The sequence below is a fragment of the Silene latifolia genome, chromosome Y, assembly GCF_048544455.1.
Source record: "Silene latifolia isolate original U9 population chromosome Y, ASM4854445v1, whole genome shotgun sequence".
Taxonomy (NCBI): Eukaryota; Viridiplantae; Streptophyta; class Magnoliopsida; order Caryophyllales; family Caryophyllaceae; genus Silene; species Silene latifolia.
The window spans coordinates 77,935,920-77,957,300 of record NC_133538.1 but is presented as its reverse complement, the minus strand read 5'-3'; the positions used below and the strand labels follow the sequence as shown (position 1 = coordinate 77,957,300).

General features: G+C 38.5%; 1 long non-coding RNA gene across 6 annotated transcripts; it reads right to left on the bottom strand.

Moving 5' to 3' along the window:
- Positions 1–7,016: 7,016 nt before the first annotated feature.
- Positions 7,017–18,613, bottom strand: LOC141628235 (uncharacterized). Of its 6 annotated transcripts, none has more exons than XR_012537110.1 (8): positions 18,402–18,613; positions 17,701–17,771; positions 16,885–17,044; positions 16,551–16,584; positions 13,911–14,073; positions 13,619–13,828; positions 9,627–9,808; positions 7,017–7,846 (listed from the first exon to the last, which is right to left on the bottom strand). It is a non-coding gene; the product is annotated as an uncharacterized LOC141628235 (long non-coding RNA). The 6 variants fall into 6 exon arrangements; XR_012537112.1 differs by lacking the exon at positions 7,017–7,846 and adding an exon at positions 17,454–17,536 and having other exon boundaries at positions 9,444–9,808; XR_012537107.1 differs by lacking the exon at positions 7,017–7,846 and having other exon boundaries at positions 9,438–9,808.
- Positions 18,614–21,381: the final 2,768 nt, after the last annotated feature.

Sequence of the window (21,381 nt, the reverse complement as noted above, 5' to 3'; positions counted from 1 at the left end):
GACTCCATATTATTAACTTATTTTCAAAAAGGAGGTTTTTTCGGGGATCTCACAGTGGCGACTTCGCTGGGGACTTATTAAGCGGGTAAGACTTGAAATTTATTTATGATATTATGTATTTGACTAATAATTTTCTTTCGTTTTTGAAAGGAATCCGAACACTTTCTCCTAATCATAACTGGTACTTCAAATTTTATTGTCAATTAAGTGCGTAAAAATTTGCATAGGTCAATTCGCTTTCTTAATTTATCTGATTATCAACGATGATTTCCCTGCTTTAACATAACTCCACATGCATCTTGATTTATAAAATAAATATTGAACTTTAAGAAATTACACATGCATCTCATAAGAGAAAAAGGATTACGCATCTGAGGTAGTACCTCAGACCTTGTAATTTTTGAGCATATACACATTTTTTCTGAGCATATTATCATTTATAAATATAGTTTTTGAGCAATATTATATGTTTTTAGTGTAATGTTTTAGTAAATGTGTTCAAAAACTTTATACTAAAGCAGAACTCAAAAACTTTAAAACAAAACTCAGAAAATAAATAATAAGAGGTATTACCTCAGATGTATAGTCTATGAACTGATCTCATAATCTCCTGATTGTTCGTGTCGGATATTTTGTTTTCATATTGCTTTCTGCTCTCTATTTTGTACTCCCTCCTATTCTACATAACATTCCCTCTTTCCTTTTCCATCTATTCACAATACATTCCCTATTTCCTTATTTAGTAAATTTTTATACTTATTTTAATCAACTTACTCCACAACAATACTTATTTTAATCACCTCACCCACAATAATACCCCACAATACCTTCACTCTCTCCAATTACCTTGTAACACCCCCATATTCAGAGGAGCCTTAACTAGGCCTTCCTTAGCATATAAGGGCGTTACCATCTCGGTTGCCCGAGGATAGTAATAATCAAATGTCGATAAAACAACTATTATATTGTATTACAAGCGATTTAAACCAACAAACGTTATGAAAGGTACAACTCAAAGACTACTCGCTATGACTAGCGAATCTCGTGAAGACTCATCCCTGCCCGGACACCAGCTATCAACAACATCAACACCTGCTAAGACCGACTGCTCACCATAAGGGATCACGGCAGACACATAACAAACAAAACAACCACACAAGGTTAGTACTGAGACAAGATACAACAAGAGCAACTACAATTATCAACACAATGCAAGCTATGAATCTCAGACACCATCACAACAACCCAACCAACTCCATCACCGATCGTCCCTTTGGACCATTACCCGCGATGGGGGACCGCAGCCGTTCCCACCTGAGCCCCGCTCATCATATCGAGCGACAACCCTGCTCATTAATGTGCACATCTCCTTCCGTGGCGAGTTCCACGAAGGGCGAAACTAGGGCGTGAAGCCACTCTCGCAAGTGACCCCACTCAGCCGAGAACGCATCTCGAGAACCAAAGACCACAACACAATCACCATCACTATCAACACCATGCCATTACGATACTAAGCAATCACAAAACAATCACAACGACCGACACGCTAGACCATCTACAGAAACTGAGTAGGCGAACCTACCTTTAAGCAACTGCAACCAATTCATGCCAACATATGACATATCCAACAATCAAGCAAAGCCTATAAGCACAACATAATTATCTATTACAAACAAGCAAATCCTAACAGTAAAGATCAAGGACACGGATGATGATTATGACATACCTATAGAGAGAAAACTCAGCAAAAGACCGCTACCCGACACAAGTGACGCTCTCCTAAGGCACAAGGATCTTCAAAAGGCTTCCATGGAGGTTTTGAGGTGAAGGGAAGGGAAAGGGGCGACTGAAGGATAGGAGGAAAGTGGCGGAAGTGATTTGCGGATTTAACAAAATGCGATATAAAACCCTCGCTGAAAACTCGGTACTCGATCGAGTACCCAACATACTCGATCGAGTGGCCCTCTACTCGATCGAGTGACCTAGCTACTCGATCGAGTAGCCTCTACTCTATCTAGTACCACTCTTAACACGCAACTCAAGATGGTTTGGCACACCTTTCTAAGGCTACTCCCGTTCCCAAGGTCAGTCAACGCTGGTCAAAGGGTCCCTAAAAGGGCGGGTATTACAGTCTTCCCCCCTTAAAAGAACTTCGTCCCCGAAGTTCAACTCACCTATCTCACGCACAAGACACGGAAAAAAACGACATTACCAAACTTCCTACTCAAACCACTGCTCCCTGGAAATACCATTCCCCCCCTCCCCCCCCCCCCCCCATGTCATCATCATTACCATCTACGCTCTATACCTATCGACTCTTACAACTATCATGCAAGCATTATCACCGTTAATTGTCACCCTACATGTATGCATCAATTCTTACTAATTATTATATATCAAACATCGACCTTGCCATACGGGCCAACACAAACGACCATTACTCATCATATGATAACGACTATCAACCCGAATCGTATCTTATATCAACCTCATACTGCACAATTAACACCATTGTGTTACTTAATTCATTCTATTACGACGCATCGCGCCGAGATAAGACTCCTTATGACGGTCCTTTGCAACGTACTATCATTTTCACTTCAACCCATGAATTACTCAACAAATTAAGGTAACCAATTACACTTCATACAAGTAAAGTAACCAAGGTACTAGAAAATTTTGCAATTAAGCAACAAAACATTATAGGCAAACAAAACATAATTTCAAAATCAGTCTTTTTATTTCGCGACATTACTCTTCCCCTCTAAAAAGGAACTTCGTCCCCGAAGTTCACCAGCGAGATTACAACACTCATTACGTATTACTTGATTCCTAACATGTAATGGAAACACATTATTTACCATGGACATTACTCGCTAAGCATACACTCGTTAAATTATGAATCCTATACATACATTGGGACAACTCGCCGCTGTCGATAAAGTACATTAGTATCGTATGCACAAACGTAGGAAGAAATGTAATTTCAATGAATGAATGGTAATATGGCATATGTAATATTAAAACAATCAAGAAACCGTCACCACGTCACTAATTGTGACAAATGTGCATATAAGTCCGGAACTTGACATCCAATATATAAAATTAACGGTTCATAGGTGTCACTACGTACTAATAACCACATTAAACATCAAACTTGCGATTATAAAATAATTGAACATTTTCAATTTTCGAAAACCTCCTGTAACAGTGCTACTCGATCGAGTATGTAGCGGTACTCGATCGAGTGCCATGCTACTCGATCGAGTGTCTTGGCTACTCGATCGAGTAGCCTACAGGTCAGAATGCTTTTTATCCCACTTTCCTGCAGCTACTCGATAGAGTACGGGGTACTCTGTCGAGTACCTACAGGCCAAGGTGCCATATAAAACTTGTCGTAACCCCACATACGTAAACATGGTTGTCATATAACTTGAGTCGGGATGATTTCCCGACCCCCAAAACAGTCCTGCAACATAGTTAAGTGACAAATCCGGCCTTATGGCCAACAATACAAGTCCAAAATCAAAGTCTCAACGAAAACAACTACTAAAGTCTAACCACACTACTAATCACTAAAATCAACTACCATCAACAAAGATAAAACAAGGAGTATCACACCTCCTGCTGCTGCTGCTGCTGCTGCTGCTCCACCATCACCTCGTCATCACCACCACCTCCGGAAGTACCCGCTCCTGATGACCCAATCCCCGCATCCAGTCCTGCTCCTGCTCCCGGGCCCACGTACCATAGAGTCAAGCCGCCGTAGGCAAAGGACTGAGGTGTCCCCCACGTCGACTGATCCACCCCGTAGGAATGGAAAATCCCTGTGTAGTCCCCAACTCCACTCCACCACACCGGATGCGGTCCCTCGGTCCCTATTCCCTGAGCATACGCCATCTCGTGCATGTTCCGGAGTGTCAAGGTAGATGACACTCTCTCCGCCAAGTAGCTGGATCGCGTCTCCGGGGTGTCGAGGTAAGGGTAGCACGGAAAAGGCTGCTGATGTGGTGCCACCGGTCGTGGCCTAGTCTCTGAGGTCCTCTCCCTCACTCGACGGGGTCCTCTCCCCAACCTAGGTCTCTCCACCGCCACGACCGACGCATTCTCGCCCTTCTTCGGCTCTGGCATCACTTCGAGAATCGTGTCGTCGATGAGGTAGGTCTGCAGATGGCGGGGTCTATCATCCTCCTCCTCCTCCTCCTCATCATCGGAGTCCACCGTCACTACCGCCGGCTCTAAGGGCTCCGTGAATGGGAGGTGCTCAGGAGCTGGAATCTTCATCCAACTCACGCCCCACACCCTCCAAGCTAGGCTACCGTCAGCCAAAGTCCTCAACCATTTCAGGTCGAGATAGTAGTCACGATCCATGGTGGGCACCGGGGTAACTAGAGGCACGTACTCCGAAGAAGCCTCGAAAGTGGTTAGCTTTTCAGCTAACCGAGTGGCGATGGCGCCACAACTCAAATATCGGGAAGAGGCAGTGGCCATTAAGGCAAGGGCAGCGCAAACCATCGAAGGAGCATTAAAGACCACTTTCCTGGTCCGCTCCGGGTTCAAGTAAGACATCAGAAGTAACACCTCATGGTTGTTCACTTGCGATATCCGGTCGATCATAAAGGAGATTCGAGAGAGAACGGTGAAAGATCCTAATGTGACATCTTTGAACGTCATTAATCGCATGTTACTCGAGGTAGGAGCTGGTTTCCCGGTCAGACAAGGCATTAGGCGGCATACACCGCACTCAGCAGGGATATCGATGATGGAGTCCTTGGGAGGCTTGGCCAACCCAAGGTGAGAAGCAAATTGGTCCATAGAAAGCAAGAAACTAGTGTTCATCAATCGAAACTCAACGGTCTGGCCAGCGGGGTCATAGATAAAGGAGCTCATAAACTCCAAGGTAAGAAAAGGATAAGAGTGTTTCTTCAGCCTATACAAACCCATAAGGCCCAAGGTCTCAAAAATGTGACGGACATCCGTCTCTATCTCCAAATCCTCCAACAAAGTAGTGTCTATACACCTTGTAGGTCTCGTTTTGCGTTTTTGTAAGGCTACAAAACGCTCTCTCTGCTTGAAATCAACAAAAACAACGAAGGGTACTGGGCTGCAGTACCGCAGGTCCACTCCCTTCCCCCATCTCAGGTGGGTTACCCCTCCCCCGTTTACTTTGGCGGGTTCCTATGTTCAGTCTCGGTATCTGTTTTGGCATATGTTCAAACAAACTTGTATAAACATGCAAACATTTACTTCACGTAATTTGGACTTTACCCATTCAGCTAGGCATACAAATTTCACCCGCAAATTTGACATGTGAAGCACATAATTCACGATACTAACCTTGAATATTAAGCTATGTACACACATTCACCAACAGTTTTCCAAATTTGACATACAAGCTCAGTTTACCACTACTCATAAGCCACGGTTGTGAAAAATTTATCATTGTGATTACACATGCTCAACAAATTCGAATACTCTAGCATGATTCTAAAGGTTGCTTAAATGGTTGCTTGCTTGCTTAACACATTCACCAGCAGATATTGCTTGCTTAAATGGTTGTGAAGTTGTACAACTTTTGTATGTAAGGAGTTTCAATTTCGAATCTCGTTCTAGTATGTTTCTAAAGGTTGTTCCAAACACCCTTCTAATCACATGTGAGTCATTCTTACTAGCTCATGGAAAAGAATAACTTAGAACATATCATTATCACCCTTCAATATTATGAACAACAACTCAATTAAAATTTTCAGACGGTCTTTACGGCTGTGATAATTTTGGCATATTTTTCATCAATTATCGTCTCTATTATCATATTGAAGTTCAATCTTCACTTAAACAGTCATATACCATACCAAATTCCAATTATAAATCACGAATTTCCACTTGGGGCACTTTTAAGACGGAGTTTTAAGGCAACTTTCTAAGATGAAAATCATCAAAATTCATTCTCCAATGTGATATAAACAAGGTATAGTACTCAATTTCATCATCCAATCCGTGTAAAATACCCAAAAATCGATTTTGATTTCGTAAACCCTAGAAATCTCGATTTCAATTTTGCACTTTCTAATCTTATTTACAACAATTAATCACCAACAAACATGGAAAGAAGGCATGTGAATCATATTTCAACTATTAAAAGCAACAACCTACCCATGTGAATCGAAAATTTCAGATTATTTCACTATTCTAACACATTCAAAACAATAAATCATGTAAATTAGGAAGAAAGCATACCTTAATTGAGTAACAAAGTAAAGAAACGAAATTATACAAAGAAATTAACCCCAAGAATCACCACTAACCCAAGAGTAAGAGAGATTTTGAGAGGATTTTGAGAGGAAACAAGCTTTAGGGCTCGAAATATAGAGGATGAATGGGAAGAAATAGAAAGAATAGGGGTTTTATGAAACCCGTAAGTCTCACTGTACAGTAACCTACTCGATCGAGTACCACCCTACTCGATCGAGTAGGAGCTAATTCGTCGAGTATCTGCAGGAATTTTTCCCACATCCCGACGTCATAGCTTCCTAACTAGATCGAGTGAGGTCTACTCGGTCTAGTAAGCACTCCCACTCGGTCAAGTATAGTTAAGTACTCGGTTAGAAATACTAAGTAACTTGAAGATTCCTGCAAAACAACATTGCGTGTCGATTCCAACTAAGTTCGGAATTCGGCACGAATTATCACATTCCAGCACGGATTACAATCACTATCACGCAAAATGCAATTCTCAACGAATAAGATGCACATCACATTACGCTATACAAGTTACCCAACTCGGTTTACGTGCCACCGAATTATTTATAAACATAATCATGCCATCATATTACACTTAAACTTACTTTACATGTTACTACTAAACTCGTATCCACTTCAATTTGAAGCGTATAATTAACTTCAATTCCTTCTTTCACACATCATATAAATGCATACTCTTCATAGCAAATTAATCTATCATGTTCTACATTCAATCATACTCAAATCATCTTGTACAAATCAATTATTACGCAGCGGAAATTTCAGCCAACAATAAGGCATAAACGTATCACTATATGCTATGCTTCAAATTACAACTCGACTATTCTATAACTACCATAATAGCAATTACGGTAGGATTATAAACTCGTATATGACTACCGTCATCATCAACTTACAGCAATCACCAACATGTTCATCCTTCTATTATAGCGCACCCATTCACATTCCCACGCATTTCTATCGAATACACCTTTGTCACGTATCTCAAAATCATCATACAAGCTCGCTAATCATGCCCACACTTCACTAAACACGGCCCATATACAACTATTACATCCCTATTAACGCTAACTAAGGCTCAACTACAGGTAGTTCCGACACAATTAGCATACACGTCACACATATACACGCGGACTCCACATTCCTGTACCCTGTGACTGGCTTAAGCATCATGGGGCCAAGATTTTGAAATGAGGGCGCCTACTCACCCAAAACCTAGCATCAGCTGGGGCTCCCATTACACATACGTCAGGTTCATTTTATTAGACTCACTACGTTCATTATGTTCATTTGTTACAGGTTCCAAAATCGTCGCTCTGATACCACTTTGTAACACCCCCATATTCAGAGGAGCCTTAACTAGGCCTTCCTTAGCATATAAGGGCGTTACCATCTCGGTTGCCCGAGGATATTAATAATTAAATGTCGATAAAAGAACTATTATATTGTATTACAAGCGATTTAAACCAACAAACGTTATGAAAGGTACAACTCAAAGACTACTCGCTATGACTAGCGAATCTCGTGAAGACTCATCCCTGCCCGGACACCAGCTATCAACAACATCAACACCTGCTAAGACCGACTGCTCACCATAAGGGATCACGGCAGACACATAACAAACAAAACAACCACACAAGGTAAGTACTGAGACAAGTTACAACAAGAGCAACTACAATTATCAACACAATGCAAGCTATGAATCTCAGACACCATCACAACAACCCAACCAACTCCATCACTGACTGTCCACTGGACCAGCCCTGCCAGTGGGGGACCGCAGCCGTTCCCACCTGAGCCCCGCTCATCATATCGAGCGACAACCCAGCTCATTAATATGCACATCCCCTTCCGTGGCGGGTTCCAGGAAGGGCGAAACTAGGGCGTGAAGCCACTCCCGCAAGTGACCCCACTCAGCCGAGAACGCATCTCGAGAACCAAAGACCACAACACAATCACCATCACTATCAACACCATGCCATTACGATACTAAGCAATCACAAAACAATCACAACGACCGACACGCTAGACCATCTACAGAAACTGAGTAGGCGAACCTACCTTTAAGCAACTGCAACCAATCCATGCCAACATATGACATATCCAACAATCAAGCAAAGCCTATAAGCACAACATAATTATCTATTACAAACAAGCAAATCCTAACAGTAAAGATCAAGGACACGGATGATGATTATGACATACCTATAGAGAGAAAACTCAGCAAAAGACCGCTACCCGACACAAGTGACGCTCTCCTAAGGCACAAGGATCTTCAAAAGGCTTCCATGGAGGTTTTGAGGTGAAGGGAAGGGAAAGGGGCGACTGAAGGATAGGAGGAAAGTGGCGGAAGTGATTTGCGGATTTAACAAAATGCGATATAAAACCCTCGCTGAAAACTCGGTACTCGATCGAGTACCCAACATACTCGATCGAGTGGCCCCCTACTCGATCGAGTGACCTAGCTACTCGATCGAGTAGCCTCTACTCTATCGAGTACCACTCTTAACACGCAACTCAAGATGGTTTGGCACGCCTTTCTAAGGCTACTCCCGTTCCCAAGGTCAGTCAACGCTGGTCAAAGGGTCCCTAAAAGGGCGGGTATTACATATCTAACCTCACTATAATACTTTACTTTATTTTAATCCATCTCCTTAATTCTAGTGCCCCAATGAATAGGGAGGTTTATCTAGAATAGGAGGGAGTATATATAAAAAAAAAGGTGTGGGCTCCCCGTCAACTAATATAACGCCATTTAAGCTACCATATTCACCATCGGAAAAGTATGTTGTATACTTAGAAGGTCCATTCGACCGACTAGGCCTTACAAATATTTTCCACCTCATGACGTCGCGTTTTGGCAACTCGTCTGGTCCATATGACTGGGGGAGTACAAAAGAGAGAGATACCCTCGGGTATTTTAATGTTGTGAGTACCCAATTGCCAACCATAAACCGAAACATATATCCCGTAGAACCTTTGTTAGGCTATATTATGTGTCCTGTTTGTTAATTTCTGACATAATCTTGTTCGTAACAAACCCAAAAAAAAAATTATGATAAATAGAAAGTGTTTTAGATGTGTGTTGAGTAGGATAACTAGTATGCACTTACATACGTACTTACAACAATAAATTAGTCCTAGCTTACATTTGCATGGAGTAGTTGCATACTTCATATAATATTGCATCCCACATAGCCATAACTAGTTAGAATAAAGTAGATAAATATACTATACAACGGCTAGAGCCTTGCGCATCCCATTAATTAAGCTACCTAACATATGCATTTGATCTATTGAGTCTGCAGTCCAAAGTCACATTAGGAAGTCACATTAGGAAGTCCCTGTTTTCAAATAGCATTTACCTCGCACACAGCATATAGCTTATACTCGGTAGGCTGTCACCATTTGGCTTGTGTTGGTTTGTGTGTGGTTGCATTCCGTCTCGTATTATCATGAACCATCATAGGACATTACATAGGTTTTGAATTTAGCTAGTTCACAGGTCAGTCCGTCAGTTCATAATTTTGTCCGTCGGTCCTGCACACTAAAAAAAAAAGTTCAGTCCTTCAGTCAGTTACGCGTTAACAGTAATACCAGCATCTAATTTAGCTCGACCTTTGCATTCATGTAAAAAAAAAGAACGGGTCCTTGTATTCAGGTCTTAGCTTTAGCTAGCATTAGATACATGTGCATTCACTATTTAATTTAATTCCATTCTAGTCCTGTTATAAAAGAAATAAAAATGTTTTTCTAAAAGCTAAGATGTCATGATCCGGGATAGGAAGGAGTAAACGAGACCCTAATTTAATAGCCACTCTAGCTTGGGAACGAAAGAAGGGTACAAGAAGACTAGACAATACCAACTCACATGTAGTTTCCATCAAAATTTGTTTAAATTAGGACCCTCTAAGTCCTTTCTCAGTTGCATATGTATAAAAAAAAATCTAAGAGTAAGAACAAACATGTCGATAGAACAAGAAAATTCATTCTTATAATCATAATCTCATACGCGTGTTCCTGATATTACCTAAAAAAAACACTAGTATACATAAGTGTCTAATTAAGATAGAGTCATCCTAGTCCTTTTTAAGTTGTATAATTAAAATAAAAAAAAAAGAGCATATGTCATTTTTACTAGTCACTTGTTCTACTTTTTACCCTTAACTAGTAGAATAGATTCGAAATACTTTAGGGTGTATCTCTTTAGTGTAGATCAATCGACCTCTTAGAATCAGCTTGAACAAGGACGTGCATTTGACCACCTTTTCCATCTCTTATGGTGTGATAATTCCTTGATCGCCGTGTCTCTAGGTGACCTCTAGGTTTGGAGACTACATCTTTTTACGAGATTCGTCAATCTCCCATATTTCAAATGATTACCAAATGAGCACAATTTGCTTTCTACAAAATTTGTCAATTTCTCATATCTTAAATGACTATCAGATGAGCACAAACTCACATGATCAACCGTTTTAACAATTGTCCATCCATTTCCATTGATGCTAAAAAACTAGCTCAAAAACATTAAAACTGTATTCCTAATACACTCGTGCCCAAACTTACCATATGAAACACGGGAGCGCACACTCCATGCCCTTAAAACAAGAGAAGTGACCACTAGTCCCTTAGAATGAACTTAATATGTGAGTCCAACTACTAATACAAGCTCAAAAATACTCGCACCAAAGACTCTCATAAGTCAACAAAAATTCCAGTCAAAGTTCCAATCAACTCTTGTGTCAAAAGTCTCACAAAGTCCACGACAAAAAAAATATGATCTCTAATAGATAGAACTCCAGTGACAAAAGTATCAAAATTTCATAAGACAAAAAAAATCCAGTCAAAGTTGCAATCGAATCCAATGTCAAAAAAGTTCCAGTAAAAAAAACAAGACAAAAAAATACTCTAGTCAAAGATGCAAATAAAAATTGCAGAGTAGTCACTTTTTCATCTCTCAGACGAGTCCATCATCCACAGTTACTTTGTCTCCATTTCTCTTGGGACGATCCTTTCATTCATTTAGGTCTCCAGTGTCTTCTAACACCATGGACCCTTCTACTCCATTCTATTTATCACCCTCGTTTAGCATCTAAAAATTCGTGGATGTACACTACACTTATATGGTCACAAAAGCATTTTATTTGTATAGTATTAGTTTTGGGTAATTAGTCGAGCTTGTTACTATAAAGAAGGCAAAACTCATTTTACAATATAAATCTCAAATTCCAAGGTAAAAAAAACGGCACAATCACGACCCACGCTAGGTCAAAGAAAAAAGACAGAAGAAAAGACCTGAACATGGGGCTACCACAAAACATAGAGTGAAGAGTCAGTTAAGACCAAGTTAAGACCGGGGGCATAGGGAAACACTCAAGAGAATATGTTTGACCTGCAAAGCGATGACGGTTCAAGAGGCATAACACCTAAGCAGCAAGGACTAGAGTTCTCCGTCCCTTTCCTAGATCATGCTCAGTAGCACGTTTTGAAAAAAATTAACAGGACTAGTAATGAAATGTGTCATGTGTCAATGGTCAAGTTTAGAAAAAAAATGCATGGTTAGTTAGCCAGTGTAATCTCCATTATTATAAGTACATTAGCATCTTGCATCACTAGCAACATAAGCATCCTATTTGCATTATCAGATATATTACTTACTGATGCGTATCTTTTATATGATGTTTTACATCCCATTTTACACGCATTTCAGAGCTCATTCATGTAGTTTATGCTGCATTTCTCCCTATTTCCGTCTACTTCCGTATTTTGTACATTATTGCAGAAATGTGAAGAATCCAGCGGAAATCAAGCTAAATCCGTCCCCGAGTATCCTGCATTGCATGTGACGAGAAGTATTTGCTTAAGGAACAAGCTTGGTGCGCATTTCAAGGCCCAAAAGACAAATCCACGAGTTTATAGAAGTCAAGTAGCAGCTCAAGCAGTCGATCGACCACCTCCTTTAGTCGATCGACCAACTATCGGGTTACAGAAGCTACTCTTCAATGCTATCCCAGTCGATCGACCACCTACCTTAGTCGATCGACCACACTGCTGTTCCAGACGAGAATTAAAAGACCGAGGATCTTGAAGCCCATTAAGTTTAGGTTTTGGAATAATTGTTACGTATACTTTCTATATAACGTAACTGAGAATACCTAGTTTATCATCAAGCTTTATTATCAGAAATTTACATTGAGTTTTAGTTTACTAATTAGGGTTTGGGATATTAATTTGCATTGGATTTCCGTTGTGCTTTCAATCACTCCGTTACATTCCTCTGCGAAATTCGGTATTCTTCCGTTCTAATTTTTGATTATTACTTATTTTCGTCATTAGTATAGAATTGCTAGTTAATTCCCGCAGCCAATTTATTGTTTATGTTAATTATTCTCTTTGTCGTTTCAAGCATGAATCCATTAGTTAATTTCATTATTAAAGTTATTGTTTTTACCCTTAGAATGAGTAGCTAAATAGTTTGTGCTAGGATGTAGGCGAATTTTAGCGTAGGCGGCAAAGTATTGAAGACGATCTGATTCGCGCGTCAGTCGATCGACTGGCATTATCGGTCGATCGACTGACCTCGTGAGGTTACCCTTCGTTTTGATTGATTTTAATGTTGTATTTAATGAATCGAATGCATGCGACCGATTAGATACCAAATTTGTGAGTGACCCATTAGATCGAAAGATAGGGGAAGTTGTTAGACCATCAATTAAATCGACTAAACGTCTTTGAGATCGAAAGATAGGTATAGTTTAGAACGTTAGTCACTTTTCAGGACGAGAGTCAGTAATAGTGATATTAGGGACCTATAGCGAGATCGAAAGATGCTATCTGTTAAGAGTGGACTGAAAGGACCTCTTGTTTCCCGCCTCACTTATGTTCGATTTAGACCTGTTTAATATGCTGCCGCCGAAGCTTTAATAAACCGATCATCCTAGTACCCCTTCTTTATCTATTTAACCCGTCTTTTTAGTTTATTATCTTTTTTTGTTCTTAGCTATAGACCATCTCAACTCAACGCCCACAATTGTTACCTTAGACTGAATATAAATCAACTAGAATTTACATCTGCCTCCTTGTGGTTCGACCCTGTTACCACTAGCCTAGGTTAGTCTTAATAGGAAATTATAAATCTTATTTTTGGTACTCACAACGACGGGAATCACTTACGTCATAAATTATTTGCATTAATGTTGCAATCGCACTATCAGTTCAGTCCTATTATCAAGCACACTACTTGATTTGTTAGACCAGTGAAATTATCAGTTCAATCGTATTATCAAGCACACAACTTGCCCAGTAGAAGAAAATAAGACAAGGCAAAAGCAACCAATAAAAAGACAGAAATACTCACATTTTGATCAATCACTTCGCCGCCAATCTAGCACTCAAACGGCGGTTACAGCGGCTACAGCGGCGCAACCCACGCTGATCTCATCCCACATCAGAAGACAAAAGATTCGACGATGCTCCTTTATCAGTTAACTTGTCGCCAATCGGGAGCTCGAACGATGGCTACAACGATGCATCTGCTGTTGATCTAGTCCCATATCAGGACAGTACGCTTGAGCAACAATAGAAATTTGAAGATAATCATCTAAACAGCATAAATTTGAAACCAATCGACAAAAAAAAGAAGCGCTTACTTCGACGGGACTCCTTCATCAGTCATCCGGTCGCTAATCGGGGCTTAAGTGGCGGCACAAAACCGTTGATCTCATCCCATATCAGGAGTCAGCAGTCTTGACGACGCTCCGTCGTCAGTTGCCTCTTCACCAGTCCGAAGTTGGAACGATGGCGACGGTACAACTACAAGAGTGATTCCATTACGTTCCATATTAGAAGAGTATGATTGATTAAAGCTTTCTTTAACAAAAATGAAAAAATCGATCCAGACGCAAAATAATGGTTGATTGAGGTTTCAATTTTGTGAGCAATAATGAACTGATTAGAAAATCAAAAATCAAGGTGACAATTTGGGCCCAGGATAATTCCAGAAGAAGCAAAATAAGATTTCCTTTACTTGATAAGGCTTTCACGTGACAAATCAAAGTAATTGGCCCACCTCAATTTCTCAACCCCTTTTTTAAATCAAGTGTGTCTAACTTACTCGGTTTTAAACCCTCTCTTGTAAAATAAAATTTTACACCTCTCTACTTTTGCGAAATAAAATTTCGCAATCAACCAGCCCATTTCGTGAAATAAAATTTTACGATTTTCAAATCTATCCTTTTTGCGAAATAAAATTTTGCAATCCTTTGGTCGCCAGGCCCTGACATGCATCTGAGTTCTTACAATAAAATTTTTTGAACTTTTCCTTTTGCGAAATAAAATTTTGCAATTTTCAAATCCTTTGGTCGCCAGGCCCTGACATGCATTTGAGTTCTTAAAATAAAATTTTCTAAACTTGCCTTTTTGCGAAATAAAACTTTGCAAATCCTAGTTTGTAAAATCAGATTTTACATTCTAATCCCTTTTCAAAATAAAATTTTGAATTCCTCGGTCGGCGGGCCCTGACACGCATCCGAGCTTCTGAAATCAGTTTTTTGCAGGTTCACCCTTAAGTGAAACAAAGTTTCGCTCTACCAGATTCAGACTAGCTAAACAAAGTTTGGCTATACCATACAGATTCCAGACCAACAGCAAAACAAAGTTTTGCTTTACCAGACTCCAGAACAGCTAAACAAAGTTTGGCTTTACCGGTTTCCAGATTGGTGAAACAAAGTTTTACCAACTCCATTCCAGATTGACAAAACAAAATTTTGTCATGCTAGTACCGGACAAACTAAACAAAGTTTAGCTATACCAATTCCAGCCAGTGAAACAAAATTTCACTATGGCAGTTTCAAACCAATGAAACAAAGTTTCGTTGCACCCGTTCCAGCTTCATTTCAGATTAGTAAAACAAAGTTTTGCTAAGCCAGCTCCAGTTTCCAGCTACTCCAGACAGGTAAATAAGAGGCCCAGGTACGTTTCTTATCCTTTATCTGTCCCGACCGGACTACTTTGACCTTCGTCTTACTCAGACTCGGTCAAAGTGGGGGCTTCTGTAGACACCTCCTAGCCTTACGGGTACCCGATGATGAGGCTAATACTAAAATGACTAAATGAAAATTGATAATGCTTTAATTTGTGACTCTTTACGCTTATTTTCCAAAAATTACTAAAAATAGCATAAAACTATCAAAAATACCACTATCTTCCTTCTCTGGCCCAATTTTTTATATATAAAGCCCACCTTATTTCTCTATAAAATTGTCCAAGAAAGCATTCCCATTATAGGCTTAGAGTTACACTAACACGGAAATGAAAGGAGAAATAACAGGGGACGTAGCACTAGTCCTAATGTGAGTACAAAGTGAAGGAAACAAATGAGATAAGGGTTGTTCTTCAATTTGAGATCACCTAAGTTTCCAAGTTCCATATGAGAGGATAATCGATTAGGAAAAGGAATTGTATACGTAGAAGGATCATGCACTCGCACCAATTGCAAACCGTATACAGCAAGGAGACTTCCTTCTACTTTAAATTCTATTCTTGACCCAAATTCCTGGAGGCAACTATAAATAGCACACAATTTAATGCGGTGAAGGGGAGGACGAACAAAAATAAAAATTTTTCAGAAGGAATCACCAAGGACGTGATCACAATACCAGACCCAGATTCAATAAATTAATACCTTCACAAATCATCCGTCTCAAATATCCTATTCCAGTTCAAATCAAATCACATACATAAAATCGTCCCAGTTCCATATAAGCGCATAAGAGCCGTTAATTTACGATAAAGTCAAAATTCATTAATAGTCAACATCCACATAGGCCTGAGGGTACCAGATTCAAATAAGTTTTTCTTTACTCTTTCTTTTTATTTAATTCTTATATTTTATCTTTTTATTTAATTTCTCTATTTTATTGTATTGACTAACCTAGTTAATTTATCTTTGTCTCAAATTTATATCGTCTTTTGTATATAATTGTATAATTAACTGTTTATCGCTAAATTTCGTCAAATATATAATATTATAAATAAATAGTAGAGGTCGTCACTTTGATGGGCGGTCCGGGTGCCTAACACCTTCCCTGACCCTACCTTTACCCCCGAATCCGCAATCTTTGGTTCAGACCGGAGTGACGGATTAGTCCCCATTTCAGGGATCAAAAGGGGCCTTTTTCCATTAACTTGTTTTTGTATGTTTTTTTATAAAACCTACTGGCGACTCCATATTATTAACTTATTTTCAAAAAGGAGGTTTTTTCGGGGATCTCACAACCATGAGCACTTACTTTGCAGAGACTTCTCCACAATCTCATCCATAATCTGCAAGACAGAATTGAGTTGAGATAAAAGTAGAACTTTAGTTTTTACAGGTATCCATTGTTTTTCAAAATGGAAAAGAGAAGGCAGAAACTAAGAGATCAATATATATCAGTTAATCATATCACATAGTTTACCCGACATGATTTTAAAAAGCAATATTGTCTAGTATTTGAAACAGAAGATCTAATGGACACAGAGCCTTTTTCATTTGTAATGTATAAATTAGTGATTTGAAATACATATTTGCATGTCTTTTCCCATCCTAGTTAACAACTCTCCTTCAAGATAAAAAAAAATTACCTTGTTGCATCAACAAAGTTAAGACCTCTGCCCTTCTAAGACCAAACTCAAGTAGTAATTTCTCATTTCCAGCAACCATTCGGTGCCTTGCAGCATTAGTTGCCACGAGTGATGCAAAATTGACAAGGTTGACAAGAGTGATTTCTAGTAGTTAGGCCACCTGAATTGACATGCAGGAACTTAATACGGAAGCTTCAATGAGTAGTTGAAAATATCGTTAATGGTAAAACATTGAATCTGATTGCAATAATTAATGAGTGAAAGACCAATGTTTTAAAGGAATTGATTGATGGCTTGAGCACAGTTATAATTTCAAGTCAGGTGCACATCAAGAACCCTCCGATGAAAAAAAAAATGACCTGTCAAAACTCAATGTGGAATATTTCTGAAACCATGTAGTAATATTTTTGTATTATTCCAATTAGATACGAAAGCTAACTCATAACTACAATTTGGTGTATCCTTCCACAATGACTCAAATATGATTTAGGAGATATGAGGCTTTTAAGTGGCTGCTAGTGCATGGGAAAAAACTGAACAATTAATAGATGACCCGTTGTTACTCAAACCTTTGTATCTCGAGTTATAGCGCACAATTTCGGTTGATTCTTGATTCAAATGAGACCTCAAAGAGACTACTAGTACTCGACTTCTGTTACAAAAAATAACTCAGCTATATACGAAATTATAATGAGTCTTTAATCTTAATGAAATTATAAGACGTGTAGTATAAAGGAAAAGTATCAAGGTATGCAAATCATATTGCTGATAAGAGAGCACCTTGCTGATAAAGGAACTGGTGTAAGAGTTGATTACCTTATTTCATCGAAAAGGGTCATTTTCCTTTCCCTTGATTCCTTTAGCTTTCTCTTCTTGAAAAGACATTCCTACACCAAACCACACAAAATATCATTCACCAAGAGATGATCCATCAACTGTCCAAAGGAAAACACTTTACTAACTAAATTTAGCCAGCATAAAAGCAATTAGAGAGGTGGGGAAAACAACTAGCTTCGATTATATTTACACTCAAAAATCCAACAAGTTGTTGGTGAATCCCTATAATCACCTAACTCTATTTTACATCAGTTACATTAAAAATTTTGCAATCTAATGATAACTGAGCATCTGAATTTCCACCAGTAATCACATATAATCAAATAATAAAGAAGATGAATTGAAGATACTAATAATAAAAATCAAGAAGAAACCTTTTGCAAGACAAAAGATTCTTGTAAAAGAGTCAGATGATTGTCCTTAAGTTTAGCGTCATCATCAACATCAAAAGCGAATCTATGATAATCCATGGAATACCCCCTTTTCACCTTTTTACTTAAATCAAATCAAAAACCCATCAACCCTAATCCCCCAAATCAAACAATCAATAAACACAAACCCAAAAAACAATAGCAACAGAGGATAGAGAAAGATGACAATTCAAACTCAAAGATCAAAACTTTCAATAGAAATAAAATAATAAGTATACCTGAATTGAGGAACAAAATTAGGGTACAAACCCGAGGAAGGAAGACGAGAAAACGATGGTGCGCGGAAGTACAGTGGCCCGTCGTGGTGCGCGGTGGAAGGTGGTGGATATCCACCTTTGCTGACGCGGTGGATTGAGAGGGGTGAGATAGTGAGGGATAGAGACTAGAGAGAATGAGGAAATAATGAAGGGATTTGGGGTTGGCAATATTGACGGGATGACTGATAGAATCCGGGGTAAATACTTTTCATTTATTTATTAATATTTCTTATTTGCAGCGTTTTTGTTAAAAACGCCTCATATAGTTCTATTTGCTGCGTTTTATAGGTTAAACGCCTCAAATAACTGTCCGTGTTTTAAAAAAAAAAATTAAATTCAGTTCTTATTTGCTGCTGTTAGAGAAAAACGCCTCAAATGAAGAGCCACAAATTAATGTTTTTCTACAGTGCCGTGCCTTCTCTAAGAGGTGTCTATGTTTCCACTAGTTTGGAATAACATACCATTTTCATTGTAGAAATGCTTTAATGGTCTCGAAAGAAATTCATTCCATTATCGCTTTGGACGATCTTAACTTGCTTTCCAAATTGGGTGTGTACCATTCTACAAAAAAATTTCATAAAATCACAAACTTCCCCTTTGTCCTTCATGAGATGAACCCAAACACTCCTACTATGGTCATCTACGATAGTCAAGAAATAATGCGCCCCTGATAAACTAGCGGTATAATATGGGCCCCATATGTCACAATGAATCAAATGAAATAAAATATCATGCCGTTTATTATTAATTGTAAAACTGGAATGAGTTTGTTTAGCATGGCAACTGGGGTCACAAACATGTTCGGAATCACAAAGCAAATGTTTCTTAATTAAATTGCTTAAAAATGGAAAAATATGGCTTGAAGGATGTCCTAATCTTCTATGCCATACCCGACTTTCATTGACATTTACTCGAGCCACAACTTCGCCAACTCTTGTCAAATAGTAAACACCGTCTCGAAGCTCACCCCGTCCAATCTCCGTCTTCAACGACTGGTCCTGTATTATACAATAATTAGAGGTGAATGTCACGAAACAATTTTTTTCACGAATGAGTTGAGGAATAGAAATAAGGTGATGGGTTAATTATGGAACGTATAAAACGTCCTTGAGCTCGAAAGTTTTATTGAACACAACTTTGCCATGTTCTCTTGCTATGATGGTGGAGCCATCCGGCAACCCTATATTAGACGGCGTGCCCTGCCATTGGGTGTTAAGAAAATTTCGACGCTCCGTCATGTGATGTGAGACACCACTATCTAGCATCCATTCATTTAAATTCACACAAGACATACCTGTCAAGTTTTCTTTACCTTCCGTCTGACTATTGAGTAGAGTCCTCAACTGTTCCATTTCCTCTATTGTAAATTCCTTTTTGGATGCTTCACTTTCACCGGTCGTTACAGCATTAACAACCTGGTGATTGTTTCCAGAGCCTCTGCCAGCACGGCTTTGTTGGAATATGTGTCCTCCGACAATAATGCGATTACAACTGTTGATCATGATGATCACATGTTTAAATCTCATTTTAAGAATACATGTGGGATGTAATATTTTACAGTCAACTGGTCCACACATATCGGTAATGATTGGCTGACTAGAGCTTGACATCACTGTCGTGCGACGGTGGTGATCAGTTGATCCCCTTGGGTCATACCTATAGGGAAATACCCATAATTGATTATTTAATTAATCGTATGCCGATACGAGTTAATTAAATTGCTTAAATTGACGGATGATTTGTGAGTGAGATTAACGTGTCTTATTATAATTCGATTAAATTATACGGTCTAAGTAATTGAATTGTTTTATTACTTAGATAAAATTATTGTTTACGAAACAATATGAAATTGAAATTGAATGAATAATTTATTATAAATACAAGATGTTGTAATTTATAATTTGATAAATCGTTTTGGTACAAGTAATTATGAATTACTAGTCGATTTTGTATATGACATATTTTATGAGTATGTTGATTTTTAATATGTTAAAAATACATTGCAATTTCACATGTCAAGTAACATGTCACATATGTCACAATTGACAAATGACAAAATAAAATGGACCATCCATTTTATGTTAAAAGTACTGAAATAATGGAGGGAGTATAAGATTTATATTTTGTTTTTATTTTAAGTGGAAAACACAATGATTAAATCTAACTAGTAGCCTTTCATACCTATTCTTTCTTGGGTAGAAAAACTAGCTCATGCACTGGGCACTAGTCACCGCTCCCCACCGGTTTTCCAAGAGAGAAATATAGAGGGTTTTTCCTCTATGATTCATTCTACTACTTCATAATATATTTCTAGTGTAAGAAATAACAATTCTCTCTACACCTTGTGAAAACTTAGAGAAATAAAAATCCTCATAGATGTTTCCTCTCTTGGCCGAAAAAGAGAGAACAAAATTTATTTGGGTTATTTCATAAAAATAATCCATCCTATTTGTGGTATGCAATAATCACTCCATGCTATTAATAATCTCAATTAAATCCAACATAAGCACTATACCTTCTAATAACGAACCAGCTGACATTTTTTTATGTTTATGTGTATCAAATAAACAAAGTACTTGATTCAGCACTTGAAAATATTACAAATAAACATCACATATATTAGCTAGGTTGTCCAAAAACTATCAAATATTCTAACATAAAGTTAAAAATAATATCAGCTGGTTCGTTAGAGATAGTGATTGACAAGATTGCGACGGATGATAACATCGCAGATCCTCTCACCAAACCGTTGAATTATGATAAGCATGTAGGGCATGTTAATTCAATGGGAAGTAAACATGTTCCTGAGTTGTAGTACTTGATTATGGATTTCATACATTATCTTTTTCATATACCATTTATAACTTCATTGTTTTATATATAATATTTTGTTTTTCATGTGGATTGTACTGGCAACTTTGAACGCCACAAAGTGAACTGAATTACATTATATTTGTTTTCGTCCGTAATCG